The following is a 13,531-nucleotide window of genomic DNA, read 5'->3' as shown; positions in this document are numbered from 1 at the left end:
TCTGAGTTCTAACTTGATTGCACTGTGGTCTGAGAGACTGTTTGTTATGGTTTCCGTTCTTTTGCATTTGCTGAGGAGTGATTTACTTCCAATTATGTGGTCAATTTTAGAGTAGGTGTGATGTGGTGCTGAGAGGAATGTATATTCTGTGGATTTGGGCTGGAGAGTTCTGTAAATGTCTATTAGGTTTGCTTGTTCCAGGTCTGAGTTCAAGTCCTTGATATCCTTATTAATTTTCTGTCTCGTTGATCTGTCTAATATTGACAATGGTGTGTTGAAGTCTCCCACTATTAATGTGTGGGAGTCTAAGTCTCTTTGCAAGTCTTTAAGAACTTGCCTTATGTATCTGGGTGCTCCTGTATTAGGTGCATATATATTTAGGATCGTTAGCTCTTCTTGTTGCATTGATCCTTTTACCATTATGTAATGTCCTTCTTTGTCTCTTTTGAGCTTTGTTGCTTTAAAGTCTATTTTATCAGAGATGAGAATTGCAACTCCTGCTTTTTTTTGCTCTCCGTTTGCTTGGTAAATCTTCCTCCATCCCTTTATTTTGAGCCTTTGTGTATCCTTGCATGTGAGGTGGGTTTCCTGGATACAGCACACTGATGGGTTTTGGCTTTTTATCCAATTTCCCAGTCTGTGTCTTTTGATTGGGGCATTTAGTCCATTTACATTTAGGGTTAATATTGTTATGTGTGAGTTTGCTCCTGTCATTTTGATGCTAGCTGGCTGTTTTGCCCATTGGTTGATGCAGATTCTTCATTGTGTTGCTGCTCTTTACCATTTCGTGCATTTTTGGAGTGGCTGGTGCTGGTTGTTTTTTTCTATGTGTAGTGTCTCCTTCAGGAGCTCTTGTAAAGCTGGTCTGGTGGTGATGAAATCTGTGAGTACTTGCTTGTTCACAAAGGATTTTATTTTTCCTTCACTTATGAAGCTTAGTTTGGCTGGATATGAAATTCTGGGTTGAAAGTTCTTTTCTTTAAGGATGTTGAATATCGGCCCCCACTCTCTTCTGGCCTGTAGGGTTTCTGCTGAGAGATCTGCTGTGAGTCTGATGGGTTTCCCTTTGTGGGTAACCCAACCTTTCTCTCTGGCTGCCCTTAGTATTTTCTCCTTCATTTCAACCCTGGTGAATCTGATGATTATGTGCCTTGGGGTTGCTCTTCTAGAGGAATATCTTTGTGGTGTTCTTTGTATTTCCTGGACTTGAATATTGGCCTGCCTTGCTAGGTTGGGGAAGTTTTTCTGGATAATATCCTGAAGAGTATTTTCCAGCTTGGATGCATTCTCTTCGTCACATTCAGGTACACCTATCAAACGTAGATTAGGTCTTTTCACGTAGTCCCATATTTCTTGTTGACTCTGTTCATTCCTTTTTACCTTGTTTTCTCTAATCTTCCCTTCTCGTTTTATTTCATTGAGTTGATCTTCGACTTCTGATATCCTTTCTTCTGTTTGGTCAATTCTGCTGTTGAAACTTGTGCATGCTTCGCGAAGTTCTCGTGTTGTGTTTTTCAGCTCCATCAATTCACTCATATTCCTCTCTAAGTTGTCCATTCTCGTTAGCATTTCATCAAGTCTTTTTTCAAGGTTCTTAGTTTCTTTGCATTGGGTTAGAACGTGTTCTTTTAGCTCACAGAAGTTTCTTATTATCCATTTTCTGAAAGCTGATTCTGTCATTTCATCACACTCGTTCTCTGTCTTGTTCCCGAGCTGGTGAGGAGTTATGCTGCCTTGTAGGGGGAGAGGTGTTCTGCTTTTGGGTGTTTTCATCCTTTTTGTACTGGTTTCTTCCCATCTTTGTGGATTTATCCACCTATTGACTTTGTACTTGCTGTCTTTCTGCTTTTGGTAATTTTAAGTCTGCAGCAGCTGAACTCATAAACCCCCTTTTCTTCTCCCCAGGTGTTCCGGCCGAGGGGGTTAGCGCTTTATGCTTTTCAGCTGTGTTGCTACTGTTTTCCCTGCCCACAAGGTGGCAGTCTAGTCACACTCAGCCTGCAGAGGCTTCCCTGAGGTGTTTTGGGCTCCACCCAGCTTCCGTGTGAGCTTCCCTGCAGTCCTGTGGGTGTAGTTAGAACTGCTTCCGCTATGCTGGCCCGCCCCTGTAGTGACGGAGTCTCTGTAGTGGCGGGTTGTCTTGGTTACGGAAAATTGCCCCGGGAACTGCAGGGTGTTTCCCGATGGAGGACGCCCCTACCCCACAGAGCTGGACCGTCCCGGGTTCAGGCGTGTTTCCAGAGGGGCCCTCTTTGCCCGGTAATCTCTTGGCTTGCCTCCTTGCCACAGCTCCCCTTGCTGGCCCAGAGGGGACACAGTCTTGTTCACTTTGCTCAAGGAGCCGCTGCTCCCCGCCCCCGGTGCAGGCCGAGCGGCTGCTCTGGTCAAACCAGCGGCGCTAGGAACCCGTGGAGCTTCTCCGCCTGTGAATCTCCTGGTCTGTGGGCAGTTAAAATCCACTGCCCTGTGTGCCACTGCGTCAGCTGAAGCAGCGGCTCTGAGATTCGTGGCGCTCCCTTGCCCGGGGTCTCCTGGCTTGGCTCCCTGCTTCACCTCCCCTTGCTGGCTCAGAGGGAACTCTGTCTCTCTCGCTCTGCATAAGAAGCCACTGCCCCCCGCCCCAGGGCGTAGGCTGAGCGGCCACGCCACTCAAACCAGCGGTGCTGGCAACCCGTGGGGCTTGTCCTCCTGTGAGTCTCCTGGTCTGTGGGCAGTAAAAATCCGTCTGGAAATGTGGCGTCCACTCACCCTCTGCGCCTTTTCTCGGAGCTGCAATCCCGACTTCCTCCTAAGCGGCCATCTTGGATCCTCCATGGAAAGAGATTTTTAACACTGAAAAATCTACATGGAAATTGATCTTCATAAGGAATATTTGTTTTTTAAAAATTTGACATTGGTGGTCTAGTAAGTATTAAGTGGCAAGATAGAAAAATGCATTTCAATTCTGGGAGCTCATAATTCTGTGATTCTTTTAAGTTTTAAAACATATTAAAGTGTTACTGGTTAATCATAAAATATTTTATATTTGAAAATAGGTTAGCACATATCTACAACCACCCGATCTTTGACAAACCTGATAAAAACAAGCAATGGGGAAAGGATTCCCTGTTCAATAAGTGGTGTTGGGAAAACTGGCTAACCATATGCAGAAAGCAGAAACTCGACCCCTTCCTGACACCTTACACTAAAATTGACTCCAGATGGATTAAAGACTTAAACATAAGGCCTAACACCATAAAAACACTAGAAGGAAACCTAGGCAAAACCATTCAGGACATAGGCGTAGGCAAGGACTTTATGACCAAAACACCAAAAGCATTGGCAACAAAAGCCAAAATAGACAAATGGGACCTAATCAAACTCCACAGCTTCTGCACGGCAAAAGAAACAGTCAATAGAGTGAATTGGCAACCAACAGAATGGGAAAAAATTTTTGCAGCCTACCCATCTGACAAAGGGCTGATATCCAGAATTTACAATGAGCTAAAAAAGATTTACAAGAAAAAAACAAACAAGCCCATTCAAAAATGGGCGAAGGATATGAACAGATACTTTACAAAAGAAGACATACAAGAGGCCAACAAACATATGAAAAAATGCTCATCATCACTGGTCATTAGAGAAATGCAAATCAAAACTACATTGAGATACCATCTCACGCCAGTTAGAATGGCGATCATTAAAAAATCTGGAGAAAATAGGTGCTGGAGAGGATGTGGAGAAATAGGAACACTTTTACACTGTTGGTGGGAGTGTAAATTAGTTCAACCACTGTGGAAAACAGTGTGGCGATTCCTCAAGGACCTAGAAATAGAAATTCCATTTGACCCAGCAATCCCATTACTGGGCATATATCCAAAGGATTATAAATCGTTCTACTATAAGGACACATGCACACGAATGTTCATTGCAGCACAGTTTACAATAGCAAAGACCTGGAACCAACCCAAATGCCCATCAATGATAGACTGGACAGGAAAAATGTGGCACATATATACCATGGAATATTATGCAGCCATTAAAAATGAGGAGTTCGCGTCCTTTGTAGGGACATGGATGAACCTGGAAACCATCATTCTCAGCAAACTGACACAAGAACACAAAACCAAACACCACATGTTCTCACTCATAGGAGGGTGTTGAACAAAGAGAACACATGGACACAGGGAGGGGAGCACTATACACGGGGGTCTGTTGCGGGGGAGTGGAGCGGACAGCGGGGGGGGGGAGTTGGGGAGGGATAGCATGGGGAGAAATGCCAGATATGGGTGAGGGGGAGGGAGGCAGCAAATCACACTGCCATGAATGCACCTATGCAACAACTTTGCATGTTTTTCACATGTACCCCAAAACCTAAAATGCAATAAAAAAAAAAAAAAAAAAAGAAAATAGGTTAGCAATCTTAATTTTTCCAAGATATTGGTTGGGAAAAAAAGGATTGCTGGTGTTATTTTTTCTTCCAGCTATATTTCATGGTATCTTTAAAATTATTCAGAATATAGTACTTTTACTAAAAAACTTCAATTATCATAGTCTAAAAAACAATGTCCTCAGGAATACTTCAAAAATAGAAGGTATGCAATCCCTTAGTGGGGGCAAACACATTTCGGATTTTGTCTTTATTTAAAAGGATCTTCAATATACAACATTTGCTTTTTCATGCTTTGGAAAATATCCTTGTGCAGATTAAGTTCTTTTGTTTGAAACAAGCACAAAACATTGGTCCAGTAATCTAAGAATGTAGAGATTTCTGGATATTCTGTATTAAATAAAGTTCTCTGCGTGTCTCAAATGGAGATCACAAAACATGAAAAGGAAGAAATAAAATATCCTTTCTTCTGGGATGAGTGTCAATTTTAATGTATAATTGTCATAATCAGCCAAAAGTTACAATCTGTCCCTCAGAGACATCAGGAGAAGCTGATGGATTTCCAGTAAGGAACTGTGCTGGTTCAACCCCAGGCTGCCACAAATACATTGATATGGTAGGTAGGAAGTATGGCTAAATTTGAAAGAAATTTATACAATAAAGTTCACAATTTTAAAAAATTTGCCCTCCAGTTTTTTGTTTGTTTATAAACTAGAGTGATTTTAAGTAATCCTTATATTTAAGACTGCAAAAAATCTACAAGAATATGTTTTCAAGTAAAGGGAACATAATTCTTCAAAAAGCTGTTGAACTGGAGTTATGATAGGTTATGACAGATAGAATGATCAGTGCTGATATTGACAAGTACTTTTTTTACCTTAAAATCAACTTCTATGGAACTACAAGATCAATCTAGCTCCCGAGTGACCTTTTCTATTGTCTGTAATAGTGCCCCCAGGTGCGTTGTGTCAAAAATTAAGTTATTCTTTATTTATATGCCAACTTAATTACCATAGTCCCTGATGTGTTGCATTTGTAACCTGCTCCTTTTTTTTTTTTTTTTTAAAGATGAGCTTTCACCATGATGGCCAGGCTGGTCTTGAACTCCTGACCTCAGGTGATCCACCCACCTCGGCCTCCCAAAGTGCTAGGATTACAGGCATGAGCTACTGCACCCAGCCCTAACCTGATCCTATTATGTTAACACCTGAAAGATTTCATGTAGACATGTCTTTCATCCTTATTATTGAAAGTGTAATTGAAAGACATATTTAGTATTAAGACATGTTTCACAACTGAGAATTTTCCAGAAATAGTATTCTACTTAAGAAGAGCAATTAACTGCCTTTAGTTAAGAGCTAGAGTGCATAGAAATATGCAGTGTAAAATGTTTGCCTGAGTTATTTCACATCATGTGAGCGTTCCCATATTCATAAGATGAACACTATAGGAGTCTCATTTCTCTGTGATCTTCTGTCCATTAGGAACGCAAGGAGATTTTAATCTGTACCTAGTCTCCTTTCCATACTGAAATGCATGGCTCTAATCCTCAGTGTATTTCTAGTCCTTACTTCTTGAATTATTTAAAATTTTCCCTATTTAATCTGAAGCCTGGATAAGCTGCTGAGCCAGATTATTCCTGTTTTTGGAGTTTAATTGCTGTAGAACAGTCGTTGAGAACACATTTTTCACTCTTTTTTTTTTCAGAACTACTCTACGATCATTGTTCTCTAATGAAAACACTGAGAAGTAAATCTGGTGCTTCTTAGTGTAAATATGTTTTTCTTTTAAAAAAAGTCATTTTAAAACAAAGATGAGAGAACTATAAAGTAAGGGGAAATATCATTTTATTTAAAAATAACTATTCAATGATAGACCATGGAGATACAGAATGAATCATCGGGTTCATAGGTATGATTTGTGCAGCCAATCTTAGAGGAAATACATCATTTTAACATTATTCTCACGAAATGTTTAAGCTCAATGGTTTCACTATGAGAGTCAAACAATTATTATTTGGAAATCACTTATGACATTTTTATAATCTACTCAGTGTTTTTATTTGCATGATTATACTGATGTGATGAACCATCCATGATTCTGATATTGTATTTCTTTCCAGTATTAACATGTATATTGTGTGGCCAACCCTGATTTGTACACTGTATTATTGTTATAATGACTCAACTGTTCCTACATTTAATTGAAGTTTTATTGCCTTTTGGGGTTAAATAATGTGAAATGTTTCCACCTACTGATAAATACCATATGAAAACATGACTAAAAGACTGATCTAAGAAACTTTTTTCTTGTTATTTTAAAAAATATTAATTTCAAAAGAGATGTGCTCAAAGACACATGCATTTATTTTAAATTCAAAAAATTCTTATTAATTTATTATTGCTTGTACTTTAGAATTTTTTTATTGTAGACAATCCTAAGTGAATAATGTCTCATGGGAGAATCCATGAGACATATGTGCTTATATTTGTGTAATCTGATCATGCACTCAATGGTTGGCAAAGGCACTCCAGTGCTAAGAAAATAACCAGAAGCCAATATATTGATTCTTATATCTTGGTTTGTGTTACCAACTGAATATGGTGTAATGTATAACTTTTTCCAGTAAATAAACTGGTTATTTTTTGTTCATTTCATTAATGCTGCCTTTTTATCAAATTAAGTGGTTTTTCTGTATGTCATTTTGATGTATACTTACAAAAAGGAAAAAATGTATATGAATTCAGATGTGATCTATATGTTTATTCAAAGTGAGAGCTTATTTGAACTAAAAACTAAATACTTTGCTTTAACAACAATTTTTTTTTTTTTTTTTTTTTGAGACAGAGTTTTGCTCTTGTTGCTCAGGCTGGAGTGCAGTGGTGCAATCTCAGCTCACCACAACCTCCGCCTCCCGGCTTCAAGCAGTTCTACTGCCTCAGCCTCCAGAGTAGCTAAGATTACAGGCATGTGCCACCATGCCTGGCTAATTTTGTATTTTTAGTAGAGACAAGGATTTCTCCATGTTGGTCAGGATGACCTCAGATGATCTACCTGCCTCGGCCTCCCAAAATGCTGGGATTACAGACATGAGCCACTGCATCTGGCTGCTTTAATAACAATTCTGTACATTACTGGTAAATAATGTGTATCAACTCTGCTCATTGCCTCCAGTATCACCTCTTCTACTTGTAATGTTTTCTAGAAAGCTAATTTGGCAGGAGGATATACTTGGCTGAATTTGATTAGGAATGTACCAATATGAGCAAATGCTTGTTTTAAAACAGGAAACATTATTTTGATGAAAGAAGAAGAATGAAGTTTGTATGCATTATTTTGGGAGACAATTCCTTGCTGTTCTCTTTCCTATGAAGGAACAGCAGAGTTCCAAAACTTTGAGGAAGGTTAATTTACTAGCTCCTCCTATTAAATACATATTGTAGTACATCAGCTGCTTCGGGAGCCATCCACTTTGATTCGATTTTATTTAAAGGGTGGAGGAAGGGAAGATCCAGAGAGAATATGGACTTGCATGGCATTCTAGTGAGTTGAAACATGTAATGCAATCCTCATTATAGCTAATCAAATTCATGCAACACGGGCAGCCAACCATCCTAGCTAAAGTTGTCTGCTTACCTGTTGTATAAATACAACACTAGAAATAATCATGTAAACTTTTCTAAAAATCTCTCCTTTTTCTCTTGCCAAAGCTATTGTTTTTCTTTGAGGTTGGATCTATAAGTCTATTTGATACTTCACTTTCTCTTACATGATAAAGCTGTAGTCTGTCACATTCAAAATGAAACATCAAGAAAGTCTCTTCTCATCCATACATTTTGCAGGCAACTTGGACAGCCTATATTGTGAAGGCATTGGGAGGATTCCTGCAACCCACGAGGGATGAGAAAGATATCAGAATTAATGGGAACTTGTGGAAGGGATTTTCTTTTTTTTTTTCTTTTGAAACATGGCCTCACTCTGTCACCTAGGCAGGAGTGCAGTGGCATGATCTTGGCTCACTGCATCCTCAACCTCCAGGACTTAAGCAAGTCTGCCATGTCAGCCTCCCAAGTAGCTGGGATCACAGGTGTGCACATTCCTGGCTAATTGTTTAAATTTTTTTGTACAGATGAGGTCCCACTATGTTCCCTAGGCTGGTCTTGAACTCCTGGGCTTAAGTAATTCTCCCACCTCAGCCTCTGAAAGTGTTGTGATTATAGGGATGAACCACCTACCCCAGCCAGGAAAGGATTTTCTTAGTTTTTGGTTGTATACATGCTGACTGGTACATTGTGGGAACTCAGTCAATTTTGAATTAGAGTAGTTCTTCCTGAGAAGTGAGTTTCTTGGCTTCTTGATATCTAGCTTTCTCATAAGACATCCAGAATTGAGTTTACAGAACCTAATGTCACCTACTTACATAATTATAGCAGGTACTAAACATCAGAACCTAATGTCACCTACTTATATAATTATAGCAGACACTAAGTATCAACGAATTGGGGGAAATGGCCTTTAAGTGAATGCTTGTTGCTATCATTATTAGTGAATCTAAAAGCTAGATTTCTAACACTGTAATAGGAGGCTATGTATGATGAAATAATTTAAGAGTTGTTCTGTGTGTGTGTGTGTGTGTGTGTGTGTGTTTGTGACAAGATCACAGTTCACTGCAGCCCTGACCTCACAGGCTCAAGTGACCCTCCCACTGCAGCCTCCCAAGTAGCTAGGACCACAGGTGCACACCATCATGCCTGGCTAATTTTTTATTTTTTGTAGAGACAAGGTCTCTCTATGTTGCCCAATCTGGTCTCAAACCCCTAGACTCAAGCGATCCTCCCTCCTTGGCCTCCCAAAGTGCTGGGATTACACAGGCATGACTCACCATGCCCAACTGAGTTTCTTCTTAAACAATTTATGAATCAACTACACTTAAGTGCTTTAGAAGAACCTCAGAATAATTAATCCACAAAGTAACTGTCAAGGAAGATAAATCTCTGGGAAAAATATTGCCAGTGTCAAAAGTAAACAATTTATAATATGATTTGAATGTAGGAAGCAACATAAATCATAAATATAGTGGCTGCTTATTAACTAGTAAAGAAACATTATAGTAAGAATACCTCATTTTCTTTTTTAAAAATATTTATTTATTATTTGTTATTTTTGTGAGATGGAGTTTTGATTTTGTTGCCCAGGCTGGAGTGCAATGGGGCAAGCTCAGCTCACTGCAACCTCCGCCTCCTGGGTTCAAGCAATTCTCCTGCCTCAGCCTCCTGAGTAGCTGAGATTACAGATGCCCATCACCACCCACGGCTAATTTTTTGTATTGTTAGTGGAGCTGGGGTTTCACCATGTTGGTCAGGCTGGTCTCGAACTCCTGACCTCAGGTGATCCACCTGCCTTGGCCTCCCAAAGTGCTGGAATTACAGGCATGAGCCACTGCACCCAGCCTCTCATTTTCTTTATTATCTATATCAGTAGGGGATAAAAGAAGGATAATTCAATAAGTTAACTTCTGTTACTACTAAGGTCAGGTAAAAGACTATAAATAGTAGGATAGATGTATGTTTCATATCCCAAGATGGACTTGTCTATGTAAGTTGCCAGCCCCAGTGCAAAATGAAAATGTGGGTCTGCTTGCTCAAAATATAGGAAGAATTTCAAGACAGTGACAGCAAAGCATTAGGCCAGGCAAGGGGTCCTTCTAGGCACAGGATCTTATTTGACTGCAGGGATCAACAGGCCATGAAGCCAGTCTTGCCCCTAAAATATGCTGAAATAATGATTCAACACTGAATGTAGCTATTCAGAAACTGGGCTTTGTGGTCGGGTGCGGTGGCTCACTCCTGTAATCCCAGCACTTTGGGAGGCCGAAGCAGGCAGATCACGAAGTCAAGAGTTAGAGACCAGCCTGACCAACATGGTGAAACCCCGTCTCTACTAAAAATACAAAAATTAGCTGTGCATGGTGGCATGTGCCTGTAATCCCAGCTACTCAGGAGGCTGAGGCAGGAGAATCGCTTGAACCCGGGAGGCAGAGGTTGCAGTAAGCCGAGGCCACTGCACTCCAGCCTGGGTGACAGAGCAAGACTCCGTCTCAAAAAAAAGAAAAGAAAAAAGAAAGGAAACTGGACTTTTTTTTTTTTTTAACAAAATAGATTTCCTAGTTTCTGTGCTTGGAAGGAAAAACATTAATATGTTTATGTCCTGGGGAAAAACATTTAATGCTAATATACCAAAGAATTCTAAAGCTGAATCTTGCAATACTTCCACATTCCAGTGCAGCCATAGCATGTCAACTCAAAATTTCTAAACTCTGACATATGTATCAGGTCATACTAAGATTATAAAAATCTTTAAATCCTCAAAAAAGCAGAGGTAGATACTTTAATTAGTGTCTATTAAAGCAAAACTAATTTAAGAACCCTACTGATACTTTTATAGTTTGATGTCCTTTGAAGCTGTAAAATATTAATAATGTCAGTCAAATGTCACAGGAAGATTTGCCTAACCGAAAAGAGCTGTTAGTCCAAGATTAATCAGTGAATCATGTCAACCTTTATTCCAGATAAATCCAAAAAGAAAGAATTTATTTACTTCATTGAAATTCATTGATTTTGAGTATATGGGTGTTCATGTATAATAAAAATATATATTAAGATTTTCTTGTTTTGTATAAAGTAAGAGCAGAAACCAATAGAAATGGTTATCTGTAAAAAAGCAAAGTGTATGATAAAAGGGTGGAAGCCAGACTCTGCCAGGGCATGAATGCCTTTTTTATATTGTTTTCAACTATGTCAGTACATCATCTATCCAAAAAAAAATTAATAAAATATAGGCTCTCAAAAAGTTCACAATGAAGCCAGAAATAAAAGCACAAAATCTAGATAAATATTTGTTCCAGGCTGGGGGCAGTGGCTCAGGCCTGTAATCCCAGCACTTTGGGAGGCCAATGGGGGATCACGAGGTCAAGAAATCAGGACCATCCTGGCCCACATGATGAAACCCTGTCTCTACTATAAATACAAAAATTAGGTGGGTGTGGTGGCAGGCTCCTGTAATCCCAGCTACTTGGGAGGCTGAGGCAGGAGAATCCCTTGAACCCGGGAGCCGGAGGTTGCAGTGAGCTGAGATCACACCACTGTACTCCAGCCCGGTGACAGAGCAAGACTCCCTTTCAAAACAAACAAACAACAACAACATTTGTTCCATGGCAGACTATGTCAGCAGAATTATTTTTAAAAACATAAAATTTTGTTTAAATTCTAACCCTGGCACTTGCTAGCTCTGTCACTCTAGAAAGGTTCCTAGCCTCTCCAAGCTTAAATGGTCTCATTTTTTAAATGAGAATTTAAAAATGCCTACTTGGGCCAGGTGCAGTGGCTCATGCCTGTAACCCCAGCACTTTGAGAGGCCAAGATGGGCAGATCATCTGAGGTCAGGAAAAAAAAATTGGCTGGATGGATCACTTGAGGTCAGGAGTTTGAGACCAGCCTGGCCAACATGGTGAAATCCTGGCTCTACTAAATACAAAAATCAGCCGGGTATAGTTGCATGTGTTTGTAATTCCAGCTACTCGGTAGGCTGAGAAGGCAGAATTGCTTGAACCTGGGAGGGGGAGGTTGCAGTGAGTTGAGATGGTGCCACTGCACTCCAGCCTAGGCAACAGAGTGAGACTCCATCTCAAAAATAAATAAATAAATAAAGCCAAAAAGCCTACTTGGCAAGGTTATTGCAAAGATTAAATGAAATAACATGTATAACATCTTTCAAACAGCGTTTAGTCTTTAGTAGCTATTATTATTATTAGACGGTGTTTTGCTCTTCTAACCCAGGCTAGGGTGCAATGCAATGTCAGCTCACCACAACCTCCGCTTCCTGGGTTGAAGTGATTCTCCTGCCTCAGCCTCCTGAGTAGCTGGGATTACAAGGATGCACCACCAGCTCGGCTAATGTTTCGTATTTTTAATAGAGACAGGTTTCACCATGTTGACCAGGCTGGTCTCAAACTCCTGACCTTCCAAAGTGCTGGGATTACAGACGTGAGCCACCGCGCCCCACCAATACTACTGTTTTTTGTTCTCTAATGTATCTTAAGCCCCTAGAGTAGAATCTGGCACAAAATAAGTTCTCAATAATATTTGCTGAATTAACCCATGTATAAATGAATGAAAGAATTTCATGCCTGTCAATATATATGACTCCAATTATCTAGGTACGGTGTTATTAAAAATAATATTAGCGGCTGGGCGCGGTAGCTGAAGCCTGTAATCTCAGCACTTAGGGAGGCCAGGGCGGGCGGATCACCTGAGATAGGGGCGAAAAAAAACGGCTGGACGAGGTGGTGTGCGCTTGTAGTCCCAGCTACTCGGCAAGCTGAGGCAGGAGAATCGCTTGAACCCGGGAGGTGGAGGTTGCGGTGAGCTGAGATCGCGCCGCTGCACTCCAGCCAGAGCGATTGAGTGGGACTCCATCTCAAAAAAAAAAAAAGAAAAGAAAAGAAAAAAGAAAGATTTTAACGGCATCATTATTTATATATATTTTTTCTTTATTTGCCCTGGGGGAAAGGGGGAAATGGCGAAATGGCTTATCATTATTTACAACAGTAAAAATCTTGAAGCAACTTTTAGCTAATATAGGAAAGTATTTTGCTTTTTAAAAAGTATAATTTATCCATCCTATAGAATATTGTGTCAACCTTCAAAATATTGTAATTCGAAACTTTTAATAATGTACAAAAAATATTCACCATAAATGTTAAAATGGGAAAAACAGGATTTAAAATTGTATATTCAGTGTGATTCAAGGAAAGGCACCAAAATGTTAACAGCAGTTTCCATTTAGAGAGATTATGAGTGAATTGTATTGCTCCTTTCTACTTTTCCATGTCTTTCAAACTGGCTACAATAAATATATATTTCTTCATTACTAGAAAAAGAGAAACAAACATTTGAGAAATAAATGAATGGAATTGGCAGACCTTTATCTGTGGCCAATCTGAAGAAAAATAATCTAATTTATTCCAGATGAAATTAAGTTTTTATCCTGAACTGAGCAGATGTCTCCCAAACTTCCTGGCTGTGAGGCAGAGATGCAAATCCTGTCCAAGGGTACAGAGAAGCTCTGCCAGTGAGAAGTATAATAATGTCTCGGCTGTTAATA

This window comes from Aotus nancymaae, unplaced genomic scaffold (genome assembly GCF_030222135.1).
Source record: "Aotus nancymaae isolate 86718 unplaced genomic scaffold, 86718_ANA_hifiasm-v0.15.2.pri h1tg000092l, whole genome shotgun sequence".
Lineage (NCBI taxonomy): Eukaryota > Metazoa > Chordata > Mammalia > Primates > Aotidae > Aotus > Aotus nancymaae.
This window is presented reverse-complemented; position numbering follows the sequence as displayed.